Consider the following 13,971-nt stretch of genomic DNA (forward strand, 5'->3'; position numbering starts at 1 on the left):
CCGCCGGAGCCGCCGCCATCGCGAAGCCAAGATCCGGGGGACAGGATCTCCGTTCCGGCACGCTACCGGAGCGGGGAAGTGCCCCCGGAAGGCTTCTCCATCGACACCGCTGCCATCTCCACCGCCATCTTCATCACCGCCGCTGCTCCCATGAGGAGGGAGTAGTTCTCCATCGAGGCTCGGGGCTGTACCGGTAGCTATGTGGTTCATCTCTCTCCTATGTGTGTCAATACAATAATCTCATGAGCTGCCTTACATGATTGAGATTCATATGATGATGCTTGTAATCTAGATGTCATTATGCTAGTCAAGTGAGTTTTACTTATGTGATCTCCGGAGACTCCTCGTCCCACGTGTGTAAAGGTGACGAGTGTGTGCACCGTGTGGGTCTCTTAGGCTAGATTTCACAGAATACTTATTCACCGTTGAATGGCATAGTGAGGTGCTTATTTATATCTCTTTATGATTGCGGCATGTTGTATCACAATTTATCTATGTGCTACTCTAGTGATGTGTTATTAAAGTAGTTTTATTCCTCCTCGCATGTGTGCAAAGGTGACAAGTGCGTGCACCGTGTTAGTACTTGGTTTATGCTATGATCATGATCTCTTGTAGATTATGGAGTTAACTATTGCTATGATAATATTGATGTGATCTATTCCTCCTACATATGCATGAAGGTGACAAGTGTGCATGCTATGCTAGTACTTGGTTTAGTAGCGTTGATCTATCTTACACTAAAGGTTACTTAAACATGAGCATTATTGTGGAGCTTGTTAACTCCGGCATTGAGGGTTCGTGTAATCCTACGCAATGTGTTCATCATCCAACAAAAGTGTAGAGTATGCATTTATCCGTTACGTTATGTGATCGATGTTGAGAGTGTCCACTAGTGAAAGTCTATTCCCTAGGCCTTGTTCCTAAATACTGCTGAGTTACTACTGCTTGTTTACTACTCGCTGCGTTACTACTACCGTGTTACTACTGCTTGTTTACTTGTTTTACTGCGTTACTACTGCTCGCAATACCACCACCATCAACTACACGCCAAGCACTTTTCCGGCACCGTTGCTACTTGCTCATACTTATTCATACCACCCGTATTTCACTATCTCTTCGCCGAACTAGTGCACCTATTAGGTGTGTTGGGGACACAAGAGACTTCTTGCTTTGTGGTTGCGGGGTTGCATGAGAGAGATATCTTTGACCTCTTCCTCCCCGAGTTCGATAAACCTTGGGTATCCACTTAAGGGAAACTTGTCGCTGTTCTACAAACCTCTCGCTCTTGGAGGCCCAACACCGTCTACAGGAAAAGGAGGGGAACGTAGACATCAAGCACTTTTCCGGCGCTCGTTGCCGGTGAGGAAAGGTAAAAGGCTCTCATACTACGGTCCCGGGTAAAGTATTTTTCGCGCGCCGTTGTGTGTGTGCTTGAAGCTATTTCCTTTAGATCCTGCAATTGCATCTTGTTGTTTCTTGTTTACACTAGTTTGGCATAATGTACAAGAGTGAGCTTCTTATTCTATTTCCTGATTTAAAACATGGATTGTTTGATGCGAAAATTAAAAAACCTATGAAATCTTCTTTGCATGCTGGTAGTAATATTAGTATGAACGCTTTGAACACCATTGTTGACAATAATATAGAAAGTTCTAAGCTTGGGGAAGCTGGTTTTCATGATCTTTTTAGTCCCCCAAGCATTGAGGAGAAAATTTTCTTTGATGATACCTTGCCTCCTATTTGTGATGATAATAATAGTGGTCTTTTGGTGCCACTTACTGCTGAGAGTAAATTTTGTTGTGATTATACTATGCCTCCTACACTTGATGAGAATAATAATGATAGCTACTTTGTTGAATTTGCTCCCGCTACTACTAATAAAATTGATTATGCTTATGTGGAGAGTAATAATTTTATGCATGAGACTCATGATAAGAATGCTTTATGTGATAGTTATATTGTTGAGTTTGCTCATGTTGCTACTGAAAGTTATTATGAGAGAGGAAAATATGGTTGTAGAAGTTTTCATGTTACTAAAACACCTCTCTATGTGCTGAAATTTTTCAAGCTACACTTGTTTTATCTTCCTATGCTTGTTACTTTGCTCTTCATGAACTTGTTTATTTACAAGATTCCTATGCATAGGAAGCATGTTAGACTTAAATGTGTTTTGGATTTGCCTCTTGATGCTCTCTTTTGCTTCAAATACAATTTCTTGCGAGTGCATCATTAAAACTGCCTGAGCCCATCTTAATGGCTAAAAAGAAAGAACTTCTTGGGAGATAACCCATGTGTTATTTTGCTACAGTACTTTGTTTTATATTTGTGTCTTGGAAGTTGTTTACTACTGTAGCAACCTCTCCTTATCTTAGTTTTGTGTTTTGTTGTGCCAAGTAAAGTCTTTGATAGAAAAGTAAGTACTAGATTTGGATTACTGCGCAGTTCCAGATTTCTTTGCTGTCACGAATCTGAGCCCACTGCCCTGCAGGAAGCTCAGAAAATTATGCCAATTTACGTGCATGATCCTCAGATATGTACGCAACTTTCATTCAATTTGAGCATTTTCATTTGAGCAAGTCTGGTGGCCTAATAAAATCCATCTTTACGGACTGTTCTGTTTTGACAGATTCTGCCTTTTATTTCGCATTGCCTCTTTTGCTATGTTGGATGAATTTCTTTGATCCATTAATGTCCAGTAGCTTTATGCAATGTCCAGAAGTGTTAAGAATGATTGTGTCACCTCTGAACATGTTAATTTTTATTGTCCACTAACCCTCTAATGAGTTGTTCGAGTTTGGTGTGGAGGAAGTTTTCAAGGGTCAAGAGAGGAGGATGATATACTATGATCAAGGAGAGTGAAAGCTTTAAGCTTGGGGATGCACCCGGTGGTTCACCCCTGCATATATCAAGAAGACTCAAGCGTCTAAGCTTGGGGATGCCCAAGGCATCCCCTTCTTCATCAACAAATTATCGGGTTCCTCCCCGAAACTACATTTTTATTCGGCCACATCTTATGTGCTTTTTCTTGGAGCGTCGGTTTGTTTTTGTTTTTGTTTTGTTTGAATAAAATGGATCCTAGCATTCACTTTATGGGAGAGATACACGCTCCGCTGTAGCATATGGACAAATATGTCCTTGGTTTCTACTCATAGTATTCATGGCGAAGTTTCTCCTTCGTTAAATTGTTATATGGTTGGAATTGGAAAATGATACATGTAGTAATTGCTATAAATGTTTTGGGTAATGTGATACTTGGCAATTGTTGTGCTCATGTTTAAGCTCTTGCATCATATGCTTTGCACCCATTAATGAAGAAATACATAGAGCATGCTAAAATTTGGTTTGCATATTTGGTCTCTCTAAAGTCTAGATAATTTCTAGTATTGAGTTTGAACAACAAGGAAGACGGTGTAGAGTCTTATAATGTTTACAATATGTCTTTTATGTGAGTTTTGATGTACCGTTCATCCTTGTGTTTGCTTCAAACAACCTTGCTAGCCTAAGCCTTGTATCGAGAGGGAATACTTCTCATGCATCCAAAATACTTGAGCCAACCACTATGCCATTTGTGTCCACCATACCTACCTACTACATGGTATTTTCCCGCCATTCCAAAGTAAATTGCTTGAGTGCTACCTTTAAAATTCCATCATTCACCTTTGCAATATATAGCTCATGGGACAAATAGCTTAAAAACTATTGTAGTATTGAATATGTAATTATGCACTTTATCTCTTATTAAGTTGCTTGTTGTGCGATAACCATGTTTACTGGGAACGCCATCAACTCATTGTTGAATTTCATGTGAGTTGCTATGCATGTTCGTCTTGTCCGAAGTAAGGGCGATCTACACTCGAGTTGAATGGTTTGAGCATGCATATTGTGAGAGAAGAACATTGGGCCGCTAACTAAAGCCATGATTCATGGTGGAAGTTTCAGTTTTGGACAAATATCCTCAAATCTCTAATGAGAAAAGAATTAATTGTTGTCAAATGCTTAAAGCATTAAAAGAGGAGTCCATTATCTGTTGTCTATGTTGTCCCGGTATGGATGTCTAAGTTGAGAATAATCAAAAGCGAGAAATCCAAATGCGAGCTTTCTCCTTAGACCTTTGTACATGCGGCATAGAGGTACCCCTTTGTGAAACTTGGTTAAAGCATATGTATTGCGGTGATAATCCGGGTAGTCCAAGCTAATTAGGACAAGGTGCGAGCACTATTAGTACACTATGCATGAGGCTTGCAACTTATAAGATATAATTTACATAATGCATATGCTTTATTACTACCGTTGACAAAATTGTTTCATGTTTTCAAAATCAAAGCTCTAGCACAAATATAGCAATCGATGCTTTTCCTCTATGGAGGACCATTCTTTTACTTTTATTGTTGAGTCAGTTCACCTATTTCTCTCCACCTCAAGAAGCAAACACTTGTGTGAACTGTGCATTGATTCTTACATATTTGCATATTGCATTTGTTATATTGCTTTGCATTGACAATTATCCATGAGATATACATGTTATAAGTTGAAAGCAACCGCTGAAACTTCATCTTCCTTTGTGTTGCTTCAATGCCTCTACTTTGAATTATTGCTTTATGAGTTAACTCTTATGCAAGACTTATTGATGCTTGTCTTGAAGTGCTATTCATGAAAAGTCTTTGCTATATGATTCAGTTGTTTACTCATGTCATTACCATTGTTTTGATCGCTGCATTCACTACATATGCTTTACAAATAGTATGATCAAGTTTATGATGGCATGTCACTCCGTAAATTATCTTTGTTATCGTTTTACCTGCTCGGGACGAGCGAGAACTAAGCTTGGGGATGCCGATACGTCTCCAACGTATCGATAATTTCTTGTGTTCCATGCCACATTATTGATGTTATCTACATGTTATATGCACACTTTATGTCATATTCGTGCATTTTCCGGAACTAACCTATTAACAAGATGCCGAAGTGCCGGTCTCGTTTTCTGCTGTTTTTGGTTTCGAAATCCTAGTAACGAAATATTCTCGGAATCGGACGAAATCAACGCCCGGGTTCCTATTTTACCCGGAAGCCTCCGGAACACACGAGAACCGCCGGAGAAGGGAGGCGGGGCCACCAAACCCTACCCGCGCGCGGCCAAGGGGGCGCCCCCTAGGGTGTGGACCCCCTTCGACCTTCCCGCGCCGCCTCTCCGCCTATAAAAAGCCCCCGGATCAGAAAACCCGAGACCAATTGACGAAACCCACGAAACCCGCCGGAGCCGCCGCCATCGCGAAGCCAAGATCCGGGGGACAGGATCTCTGTTCCGGCACGCCTGCCGGAGCGGGGAAGTGCCCCCGAAGGCTTCTCCATCGACACCGCTGCCATCTCCACCGCCATCTTCATCACCGCCGTTGCTCCCATGAGGAGGGAGTAGTTCTCCATCAAGGCTCGGGGCTGTACCGGTAGCTATGTGGTTCATCTCTCTCCTATGTGTGTCAATACAATAATCTCATGAGCTGCCTTACATGATTGAGATTCATATGATGATGCTTGTAATCTAGATGTCATTATGCTAGTTAAGTGAGTTTTACTTATGTGATCTCCAGGAGACTCCTCGTCCCACGTGTGTAAAGGTGACAGTGTGTGCACCGTGTGGGTCTCTTAGGCTAGATTTCACAGAATACTTATTCACTGTTGAATGGCATAGTGAGGTGCTTATTTATATCTCTTTATGATTGCAGCATGTTGTATCACAATTTATCTATGTGCTACTCTAGTGATGTGTTATTAAAGTAGTTTTATTCCTCCTCGCATGTGTGCAAAGGTGACAGTGCGTGCACCGTGTTAGTACTTGGTTTATGCTATGATCATGATCTCTTGTAGATTATGGAGTTAACTATTGCTATGATAATATTGATGTGATCTATTCCTCCTACATATGCATGAAGGTGACAAGTGTGCATGCTATGCTAGTACTTGGTTTAGTAGCGTTGATCTATCTTACACTAAAGGTTACTTAAACATGAGCATTATTGTGGAGCTTGTTAACTCCGGCATTGAGGGTTCGTGTAATCCTACGCAATGTGTTCATCATCCAACAAAAGTGTAGAGTATGCATTTATCCGTTCTGTTATGTGATCGATGTTGAGAGTGTCCACTAGTGAAAGTCTATTCCCTAGGCCTTGTTCCTAAATACTCGCTGAGTTACTACCGCTTGTTTACTACCGCTGCGTTACTACTACTCTGTGTTACTACTGCTTGTTTATTGTTTCTATCGCGTTACTACTCGCTGCAATACCACCACCATCAACTACACGCCAAGCACTTTTCTCGGCACCGTTGCTACCTGCTCATACTTATTCATACCACCCGTATTTCACTATCTCTTCGCCGAACTAGTGCACCTATTAGGTGTGTTGGGGACACAAGAGACTTCTTGCTTTGTGGTTGCGGGGTTGCATGAGAGGGATATCTTTGACCTCTTCCTCCCTGAGTTCGATAAACCTTGGGTATCCACTTAAGGGAAACTTGCTGCTGTTCTACAAACCTCTGCTCTTGGAGGCCCAACACTGTCTACAGGAAAAGGAGGGGGAACGTAGACATCATGGCCCATTGCGTCGATATTGCCTTTTGGCTCCTCTTCATTGTCACTTTGTTGTAGTCGCTGTTGATGAGCTTGCGCTCATCGAACTCGTCCTTGATCCTCGCCCAATATTTCCCGTATTTTTGGTTGGCGCCGATGATGTAGTCATGGTTCACCTGCGCCCACGACTCCCACAGACATAGATCCTCCAAAGCCGTCCACTTGGGGCCTCGTGTGCCCGACGCCTTCTTCTTCCTAGTCCTCACGCCGTCCGCGTCTACCTCCACGAGATCATCGTCACCGGCACCCTCTTCGTCCTCTTCCTCGCCGCCCTCTTCGTCCTCGTCGTCGTCCTCCACCCCCTCCTCTTCCTCGTCCTCCTCCTCCTCAGCACCGATGCCCTCGAATTCGAGCGGACCCCTGCGGCCAGTGAAAGGGTCGCCGTCCGGACCGGGTCCTGACTCGCGCTGCTCGTACGCCGGGGAGTAGAGGTTGTTGGGTTTGAAGCCGCCATGCGGCAGCGCATCCTGGTAGTGGGGCGACAAGTTAGGCGTCACGCACCCGGGAGTGACGGAGGGGCCGTCGTTGTAGAAGGCGGATGGCGACGGAGAGATCCCTCCCGGAACGTACGTCGGCACCGACGTACTCCATGGGCTCGCGTTGGCGGCAGCGATACACCCGGCCAGTATGTGCGCGGTGCGCGGCGCGCCGCCGCAGCCTTCTTCTCTCGCTCGCCGCCCTCCGTCCTTTCCGCTCAGCCATCGATAGCTTCCGACGCAGACAATCTTGCTGCCATTGATCGTCGGTCCATCCTTCCGGCTTCTTCTTCGCAGCCGGCGCCTTCCGCGGCTTCGCGAACGGCGCTTTCGCCCCTTTCGTCCCATTGCCCGGCGGCTTCTTGGCTGCTTTCTTGGCTATCTTTTTGGGGGCTGTTGGCGGCGCCATGGGGAGAGGGTAGCGGCGGCGGGTGGACGGCGGGAGGGAGAAAGAAATCGGCGGGATAGGAGAAATGAATCGGCGGCGGGATATGTGTTGGGAGGCCAGAAATGCGCGGCGGGATAGGCACGATTTGGCGGGAGAGGCGGGATTTGGCGGGAGTGGGAGACAAATTTTCCCTGTGTCGCTGACGGGTCGGCCCGCGTCAGTTCGCCTCGCTTTTCGTTGTGTCCGACGTGCCCGGAGCGTCCCCTGTGGGACGGGGACGGGCTCGGGGCGCCGGACACCGTATCGGGCCGCGCTGGACAAAAATGAGCTTTGGGGGACGTGGCTGGAACGAATTTTTGATCCGGCGCGCCCCAAATTGCTTTGGGGGACGCGACTGGAGATGCTCTCAGGTAGGCTACACCGGTGTTGAGGTGGAGGCTGCTCGTGGTATCGCCATGTTTAATCTTCTTTTTAACATCTTAGGCAGTGAACTGCCAGCAGGCAGCAGCCTTCCAAAAGCCCCGCAAAAAAAAAGCAGCCTACGAAGACAAGAGTTTTTTTTTTTTGAGGGAAAGGAAGACAAGAGTTTTAGTCCTGCACAAACAAAGGGAAACCAGGTTTGTTTCACACAAAAAACAGACTGCGGGCCTGGAAGGCGTGCTTAGCCAGCGCCGTCTTGTTTTGGGCATGGAGTACAAGTAAGTGCAACCCCCTTTGCCCCATCTTGCAGCGCTCCACGATAGCCATGACGCGTCAAGTGCTGGGTGGGCGAGCAGAGAACTATTTCGAACCGTTCGATCAGGGAACGAGTCCCGCCTCGCTCTCGATCGTCGATTGTCACAGAGTGTGATAGCATCACGCCCCGACGAAAGCCCTAGCCGCCACACCCCGCTCTCCCACGCTCGCAACCCCGCGCCCTCTCGCTCCCGCCCCTTCGTCTCTTCTCTGCTGCCGCCACCTCCCTCGCACCGGTGGTCCATGGTCCCAACTCGGTCGGCGAGCTACTGCACCGCGCGGGAGCTGGTGAGTTCCGCGTTGAGGTAATCTCGCTTAGATTGAAGCCTGCCGGGGTTGCTCGTCGCCTAGCATCTCCTCCGCCTAGATTCGTCGCAAACAACCTCATCTAGGGTCGAGCCAATGGCACCAGTCCTTGACGAAGATGCATCGGGAGTTGACTACAGGTAGCCGGCCAGCCGTGCCCCTTTCCTCTCTCTTCCCCTACATCTCTGTCTCCCTTTTTCTATTCTACCCTTTCTCCACTGAAGAAGCAACTTCTTTTGGAGGAGCCCCAAACCATGGGGAATTTGGGTCTCCTTGGGCATGGAGCAGCAAGCCATGTCGAATTGTCATGTAGTTGCATCCAGCTAAATTAACAACACGAGTAATCGTACTGCTTAAAATATGCATGTTGTTCTAGAAAAAATTCTATCCGAAAATCGTAAGTACCTGTTTTTTTGAATTCTCTGATTTTTTTTTTGATGAATCCAACATTTTATTCAGAATTATGGGCATCTTCTATTTTATTCTTATCTGAGCAAATCATTGTATTACTTACTGATGTGGCAAGTGCTAATCCTACAGTTAAATGGCCATCAGCTTAGTGTGGAGTGGCATGCACCTAGGCGATCTTATACTGCTTATAGACACCAAAGAAGCAAAATCTGAGGTATATCATGTGATTCCTCTTCAATTCTACTTGTCTAATTTTAATGTGTCGTGGTTTCATATAGAGTTTATTTCTGTATTTCAGGTTTAGTCGAACTTATAACATGACCAGTCATGATGCCGGTATGGGAAACTAAACAATTCATTGTTGAAGTGAAGTATCAATCCTCGTCCGCTTTGTATAGCCAATAATTAAAGGTGATCATACTAATTATATAACATACTGCTTATTAACTTCTCCTCTTGTTCCTGGGACTCCAATCTCCTTGTATCTCTTGGATGGGACTTTTATGGAAATCTTATTAGTACCCTCTTATGATTGCAGATTGAGATGTTCAAAGAACTTTCAAAGTTGCCTAATATCTATGACAGATTTGCAAGATTATTGATTAAGAACATATGTGAATTGGACGGTGTTAAGAGGGGCCTGCCTTTCCAGGTATTTTCAAGCAATATATTTTTCTTTCCCCTCACAGGATCATCTATCTCATAAGCTAATAGATCAACATCATTTACTGCTTATAGATTTTTGGTGGCCTCGCTACATATGTTGCGAAGAATCCTGAAACTGGTGAAACTGTAAGTTTACAGTAATTCCCTTCATCTTCACAGTAAATTTCTTGTACATACATCTTTTGTAACCAGCATGGTAAATATTAGGTTCTTGAGAGTGGAGCGCTTGTTCTGAGTGACAAAGTTTCTTGTTTTATCGATGGGTTCGACAAGATGTCTGATAATACTCGAAGCATGCTACATAAGGTATGTTCTCTCATTGAATTGTTCCCCCTCCAAATTTGAATCCGATAATATGATTACTCGAACATCTTTAGTGAATATACGATGATGGAGCAGTAGACTGTATCCATTGCAAAAGGCTGGAATAATTGTATCTTTAAATGCTAGAACATCTGTCTTAGCACTTGCAAATCCATCTGAATCACGTTACAATAGGCTTTCTGTGATTGACAATGTCCACCTTCCCCTGATACTGATGTCAAGGTAAGTGCATGCCTCATGTGTGTAAAGTGGACAAACAATTATAAGTATTCTAACTGCAGTCACATTTTCTATTATGCAGGTTTGGCCTGATTTATCTTATGTTGGACAAGGCAGATGAGCAAACAGATAGATACTTGGCTAATCATATTGCTTCATTGCATTTTGATAATCCAGAACTAAAATACCCATCTCAGATTTTGTACCTGAAACTTTAACCAAATTTCTTTGTTTGAAGAAAGTGGTAACATTGCAAGAATATAATAAAGTATATATATAACGGATTCCTAGATGAGTCAATTTCGTATTAGTTGTATTCATGATGTTATGAAGGTAGTGGAGCACCACATATGATGTTGGACATGCCTATGCTGATTTCACACATAAGCTATGCAAGGAAGTACACTCAGCCACAGTTAGGACATGCCCATGCTGATTTCATAGATAAGCTATGCAAGGAAGTACACTCAGGCACAGTTATCTGACGAAGCTTTTATTACTGTACTTCAGAGTTAATATTTCGGGCAACCGAGTGGAAGATTTTACATTCTCAGTTGGTCATGTTTTTTTTGCTTAGTTGCTTCTAGAGCGGTCATATTTCTTTTGCCACACCAGCAACTGGATCTAAAGACTACTTCTGTGTTTGCTACCCTTGTGATGCCCCCCGGATAAATTTCAGCATTGAGATTAGCTATCTTTGAAGTCCCTTTTTTCTTTCAGTGCAACATGAGCATAGTGAGAGAAGAATTTTTTTGTTGCTCATCGGCATACAGCTGCTTAGTGATCATCGGCATCCGAACCTGGTTCTTTTCAGGCATAGCTTTCCTTTATTTATCAAAGTATTTTACATACTAAAACTGATCTTCTTATTATCTATTGCGGTGTTCATTGTTATGTAGCTTGCCAGTTTTGCATAAGTTTCCTTTGTCCTGACAAATGGTTGTTTCACACTACCTTAAACTAAATTTCCTTCATAGCTTCAGTTAATATATCTCTGGTGTTGCCTGTGTATTTTTTGTTTTCTGATAGATATGCAGATGCTTTATTGCTAGCCTGAATTTAAGTTCAGAGGATCTTCTCTTTTGGGGGTTTTTCCAATCTGCTTGCTAGGCTAGAAGCCTGTTTATTCTACTCAGGTAATGATTTTCAGGATGCATGGATTTTCGGTAAACTGCATCGTATAGTTCATTCTTGGTTCCATCTTCACAAGACAATGTGGGAGTTGTTTTATTTTAGTTCTTAGATTCTTAGTTGATTTACCTTTGAATTGAGAACAAATATGCCTTGTATATGCACAGATCATCATCATGTATTCTACCTTCTTTTTTATTTCCTTACTACTTATGAAATAATTAGATGTTCGATGTATCTTTCATGTATGAGCGTCACCTTTTTTAACTAATATTTTCATGTCAACCAGATAGCTCTCCAAGTATCAAGCTCTGCTTGGGATTTATGGTTGCGGCAGTATGAAATAGTTTTACAAGTTGCCGTAAGAAATAAAAATGGCTCTTCCAGTTACACTGGAGATTAGTACTGATTTTGTCTTGCAAAGTTTTGTATTCAAATTCATGAAAAATTTTGTTGTTTTTATATACGAGAGAGCTGTCTGACATGTTCATTGTTTTGCCAAAAGTTCAAAACTTCGATTGCTTTGATAGTAGTATTCATCAGGATAGGCTGAAACCAAGTTGCCTTTGAAGACTCGCTGCCCCAATCTCTAATTGCTATTAACGTTTATTCCAAAAATAAATAACTACACAATAGGTTGAGCATTTAACCATATTGGACTGCAGAAGTCCGGTGAGGAGGCGCCCCAAGGGGCGCCCCAACCACTAGTCTCTGAAAACTGCGTCCATGATTCAAAACGTTAGCAAGGATTGGCCTGACCGACCAATAGCTTAATCTGGAGAGAAGATCATCTGCAGCGGCTGCGTCTACCAAACATTTGTTGCCGGAGCGGAAAGAAACACCAGCCCATCCCAGCTGATCGACAACCAGGGCAACTAGCAGCAACGCCTGAGCTCCTGCCTGCAGAACTGAAGAGAATGAAGTGGACACCGCCCGGTCTTTCATTCAGGGTTGCGCAAGAATAGTTTGTACTTCGGTTCTGGTATAGTTGCGCCTAAAGTACTCTTTCTATTTTATACCTGGATTATAGGGCTGCAGTACTTTGTACGAAAGCAAGCTGCAAGCAACATGAAAATCTTGGGCTCGAGATGGTTAGCTCCTCCATCGATCTCCTGGGAGAATCCAACTCCGCCTCATGCTCTCCAACGACTTGCAAATTTGCATGCGCGCAGGGATCTATTTCCTGAAAGTCGCTAGCTGCTCGCTGGTGATAGTGATGCCGGCCGATTTTTCGATAAAGAGCATATACTAATATCACAGAGATACAAATTACACCCAGCCTCTGCAACAATATCATGCCCTAATGGCATAAAGGATGCACACAGCCAAAAATAGAGAAAAGAATTACAAAAAAGAAAGATCCCGCTATAGAGAGCCATAACTTGAAACAACAACACTGACACCGCCCAGACAACACTAGAAACTCAGCTTCTCCATAAGCGACGCCTCCAAAAAGAAAGCAGTGTAGAAACGCTGTCGTCGCCCGATCATAGATCTTAGGTTTTTATCCTAAAGAAAGTCATCTCTCTCAAAACAATAAACAATGTCTCCGACAAGAACATTGCCAGGCACAACCAATTAAGGTCAGACGTTGGGTTTTTACCCTGAAAGATAAGACTCTGAACTTCTCCTGTGCAGCCGCCCCCACATACCAATCGCTTTTACAAGTCACGAATCGCCAAGCAAATTCCACCTCAGCACCAAGATCCGACCATCATAGTTGTTCCACCTATCTCGGCATGATGACCTTCTCTACTAGCATCATGGAAAGCGAGCTCCATGATACTAACAGCCAATAGAGCTTCGAGGCGCTCCCTCTGAAACCAAACGGCCAGATAAAAAAACATGGGTGCGTACGACCGAAAACACCCAATCCAGCAATCTTCAGGCATTGATCGCACAATGAATTTCGCCGGCAGGGCCTTTTCCGGAACACGACAATCCACCCAGACTGGTTGGAACAAGTATCTGACAGATCTTCAAACTTGGTGCGAGAAGAATCCTAGAATCACCACCTTTATTCTTCAACGCGGATGAACCGGCCCCCAAGCTGCCATCCGCCGTCCGACGACGACGAAGGAGGTTAACACCTAGCTTAGTCATCGCCGCCAAGCCCATGGTGGCCGCAGAGAAGAAGACTCGGCAGCAGGTTGTGTTACCCGGCTAGGACCGGCGGCGCTGCCCATGATCGCCTGAGCGAATCAGCCAAAGCCGTCGTCGTGGCAGACTGTAGACGATGAAGCAACGACCAGGACCTCTAGGCCCAAATCGAGCCCAGATCGGACCCGCGCCGCGTCGCCGCTGCCCTCTGCCAGCATCCTGCTCCCCGTCGCCTCGCCGCCACATCCGCCGCACCAAGCTCGCCCGTCGCAGCATGCGCTGGCGGAACGCGTCTCCTCCACTGCCCTCCACCGTTTGGTGGGATGGGCGCCGTCACCGCCGCCAGCACCGGCGACGGCAGCGGCCTGGCCAGGGGCGTTGAGAGGGAGGCGGGGTGAGAGGAGGCGGCCGCCTCCGGAGTCATCCGAGCGGGCCGATAGCTACGTGTACTACCTACTGTACATCTCACGACCGTGTACCTTGACGAGCTAACTCAGCTTGCAGTGGCTGATTTGATCGGTACACGCCTCAAGCGCGATCGACCAGAAAACAAAATCCAATGCGAATACGTACGGGTCGACTTCTTCCTGTTT

The 13,971-nt window shown here is 44.8% G+C and overlaps 2 long non-coding RNA genes across 2 annotated transcripts; both read left to right on the forward strand.

Annotated features, from left to right (window-relative positions):
• Positions 1–8,455: 8,455 nt before the first annotated feature.
• On the forward strand, positions 8,456–9,590 carry LOC124651311. Its single transcript, XR_006987351.1, has 3 exons — positions 8,456–8,667; positions 9,083–9,349; positions 9,477–9,590. It is a non-coding gene; the product is annotated as an uncharacterized LOC124651311 (long non-coding RNA).
• A 186-nt stretch (positions 9,591–9,776) lies between these two features.
• Positions 9,777–11,683, forward strand: LOC124654169. The gene is made up of 3 exons (XR_006988236.1): positions 9,777–9,910; positions 11,177–11,283; positions 11,568–11,683. It is a non-coding gene; the product is annotated as an uncharacterized LOC124654169 (long non-coding RNA).
• The last annotated feature ends 2,288 nt before the right edge of the window (positions 11,684–13,971 follow it).

This window comes from Lolium rigidum, chromosome 5 (assembly GCF_022539505.1).
Source record: "Lolium rigidum isolate FL_2022 chromosome 5, APGP_CSIRO_Lrig_0.1, whole genome shotgun sequence".
NCBI classification, from domain to species: domain Eukaryota; kingdom Viridiplantae; phylum Streptophyta; class Magnoliopsida; order Poales; family Poaceae; genus Lolium; species Lolium rigidum.